This window comes from Aptenodytes forsteri, unplaced genomic scaffold (genome assembly GCF_000699145.1).
Source record: "Aptenodytes forsteri isolate BGI_AS27 unplaced genomic scaffold, ASM69914v1 Scaffold187, whole genome shotgun sequence".
In the NCBI taxonomy this organism is placed as follows: domain Eukaryota; kingdom Metazoa; phylum Chordata; class Aves; order Sphenisciformes; family Spheniscidae; genus Aptenodytes; species Aptenodytes forsteri.
This window is the reverse complement of record NW_008794084.1, coordinates 692,127-695,396: the sequence shown is the minus strand read 5'-3', so window position 1 is coordinate 695,396 and position 3,270 is coordinate 692,127. Positions and strand designations below refer to the sequence as shown.

The window sequence follows — 3,270 nt, the reverse complement described above, 5'->3', positions numbered from 1 at the left end:
GCGAGCGCCTGCCGCTTCGGCACGACGTGTCAGCTGGAGGGGTCTTCAGCATCTCCGTTGCCTGAGAAATTAAAATGTAGGTTGTTCGGCTGGGAGGGGAGGGAAAGGAGGATTTTTTCGGCGCGGGGTCGGGCTGGCACGCACCGTAGCTGACCGGCGGGGCGAGGAGCGGGGCGTGCTGTCCCCTCCGGGAAGGCTGCGGTTCCCGCGCTTGCAGGCACACGGCGCGCCTGTGGTAAAAGAAATCTCATCAAGCGCAGAATGGGTTTGTAATAAGTTTTTCAAATTGGTTGCCGCTGCAGCATAACCTTTAGACTACTGGTATTTAACCTTGTATATCACTCTTAGCTTTTGAATGAGTTTAGCTTAATAAAGGTGCCTTATTAAATTACCGGGCTGTTTTTTTAAGCTGCTAGAAATAGGCATACTAGGAAATAGCTTTGGGTTGTTAGATCTAATTGGCTGCCAGTGGAGTATGTAGCAGCTTAGATGCATAGGTGCAAGTGTTTGTTTTTAGGTAGTAGTCCAGCAGTATGACATTATGACGTTCCGAGTCGAGGATTTCGGGCTGCTGGAATGCCCCTGGTGGTAAAAACTCCGCTGCTGCTTGCCTTACGCCCTGGATCACCGTCCGAGACAGCCATTGCCCCAGGTTATGCAGCCACAGATGTCGCGGCTAGAACACGGCCTTTTTAATAAAGTGGTTTAATCGGTGGCAAACTGCTAGTCCAGGCATTGAAAACCATCACAACTTGACCAGTGTGGGCTGCTAAATGTCACAATCCCGGGTAGGAACTGCGCTCGGGATCCCACGGTGCTGGGCGTTTTACAAAGCTTTACTGACGGAGTCCATAATCTGAAGAAAATGCAGTGACGTTGTCCGAGACGGGACGCTTAGCAGCAGAGGTAGGACTTAAGGTTATCTAAAGGCACGCCCTTGGAAAAAGGGGAAGAAAGACACCACCGCCACCCCAACTTCTTGGCCAAAGCGAGTGAAATTTTTGTTGGACGCCGCGAGCCTAATCAGAACGCCGGTTCTCCTGAGTGCCCAGCCATCCTCCTGCATCCTTCAGACTCGGGAAGCGTTTTCAGAAGTGCCCGCTGTAATTACCGGCGTGCTGGCGAGTCCTGCTTAGGAGAGACGTTCGCTGCGATACCTCTATGGGGAGTGCTCTTGTCTTCACGAGTGCCTGCGCGTGTGCTAAGGAAGCCCGAATTTATGTTGGAGGTGACATCTCTGCGGCGTCCAGATCGAAACGCTGCGGGTTCGCTTTGCTGCTTTCGTTCGTTTGAAGGGGGACTGTGGGGCTGGAAAGCTGAAACAGAAGGGCTCACCTCCTGCAGTTCTGGGAGAGCTCGCCGAGTTTGCAGCTCGTTCGCAGTACGGCAAGCCTTCAGTGTATTCCTCTTGATTTCCATAAGTAATTGTCAGCTGGTAAACAGCTCATTAGAAATACTAAAATTTACCTAATGAAAACGGGATGGGAGCGGCAGGAGAGGCAAGCTGCAGGAGATGTTGCGCAGAGCTTTCTCAGCACAGGCTGCTGTAGCCTTTGTGTTCCCACGTAAATTGGGCTGAAAAGGTTTTCTGCTCTTGCTACAGCACGGAGTATAATAGCATCCATGTTTCTGGCATGGGCTCTTAGGTACTGCCGCAAAGCAAATAATAAATGGCGAGCAGATGGCTGGGGGGGGTGGGAATTGTGAACGAGAGCGGTGAGCGTGAGCGCAGCGTTGAAGATGCTGCTTGTGATTTACTTGCTGCACAATACTTGGTTTAATTCGTCTTCCCACGTTTATGCGTCCTGCCAGTGCTCACAGTGCAGACCCGAGCGTCGCAGACCAAGCTTAGTACAGTACTGCAGCACCGCTTTTTGCTTTCCCGTGCTTTTCTTGTGGCTACTTGCGCCACGTCCCGTCCCCCCCCGGCCCAGGGCTGGCTTGTACCTCTGAGACCTGGACCGCCTCGGCCGTACTCACACCGTGCTGCGACGGGGGAGCCCAGGTATGCCGGGGACGGGTCCCGGCCCCGGGGTTTGGCTCAAGGGCACGCTGGGAGGCTCTTTTCACCCTCCTACGAAGGACCTTTTTTCCCCTCGGCTCGCGCCTGGAAGGTACCGGTCGCTCCCACCTCTTCACTTGGCGTGTGCGGAGCGCTAAGCCTGTTCTCAGGCACGCCGAAGTCGCCCATGTTTCCGCTGGAAGCGGGGCTCTGCACCTCGGGCGCGTGACACCCCCAAAGCGTCGCAGTCCCCGTGCGGCTGCCGCGGTTTCCAGCCTGCAGAGACGCCCGAGTTTCATAGCTGCGAGAAGCATCTGTAATGGGGATTAGTTTATAAAATGTTTGTGGTATAGTCATCTCGGGAGAGGATTTACTCGTGTAGCTTATTCCATTACTGAAAATTATGAGAGTTTAAATTGGTTAAATCCTGACACGGATTTTTTTTTTCTAATCTCTATTATTCCATAGGAAGCATGTTAATGAGTTAAACACAGTTAATAAAATGCAGCAAGCCAATATTTTTGGTAGCGGTTACTCTCAAAGGAAATAGAAACATTTAAATGGTTTCAACCTTTATGCATACTGATTTTTTGCCTGCCTTTGTTCCTTACAGTTGAGTAAATTCCTGAAAAATACATATGGCTTAATGGCATTTGTAGCATTGAATTGATTTCTTGCACTGATAACATTTTTGCTACGGCTTAGGTTGCGTTTTTAATCTGTGTTTCAGTTGTAGGAGATAATGAATTTTTTAATTGTGGACTCTGGGTTTGTGGTATGGCTTTCTTTTTTGTCCTGCAGGGTCTTACTAAAGTGTTTTTGAGTTGGCTCCCTACCTATAAATGCTTTAATTCTCTGTGTTTGTTTTAGGATTTAGAAGAGCTTCCTTTGGACGAAATGAAACCTTCTGTTGTTTAAACAAAAGCAGCAGTGGCTGTGACTTCTTCTTTTTGTGTTTCTAACGAGCGTCTTTTGTAAAGCCCAACGTATTAATATGCGTGGACGCCGAGTGTTGTCATACACTAGTATACGATACGTGATAAAACCTATCAGTTCTGAGCACCGCAGATACCTCCGGTTTCGCCTCGGCGTGAAGGCAGAGGAGTTCCTTTTAGCTTGAGCGAGTTCAGAGACAAACTCCCAACGCAGCAACATGTATTTCCCGGGGAAGCGCGGTGCTTCGGTCGGAGCGCGAGGTGCGGTCGGCTCCGGCTTTCCCTGCTGCCGCCCGCTTCGGCTGGGAGCACGCGCCGAGCTCGCCCGCCGGT

General features: G+C 50.8%; 1 protein-coding gene across 1 annotated transcript in view; it reads left to right on the top strand.

The window, feature by feature from the left end:
• CADM1 (cell adhesion molecule 1) overlaps positions 1-3,270 on the top strand; it is a 314,581-nt gene that overhangs the window by 265,588 nt on the left and 45,723 nt on the right. The gene's annotated exons all lie outside the window — the stretch shown is intronic.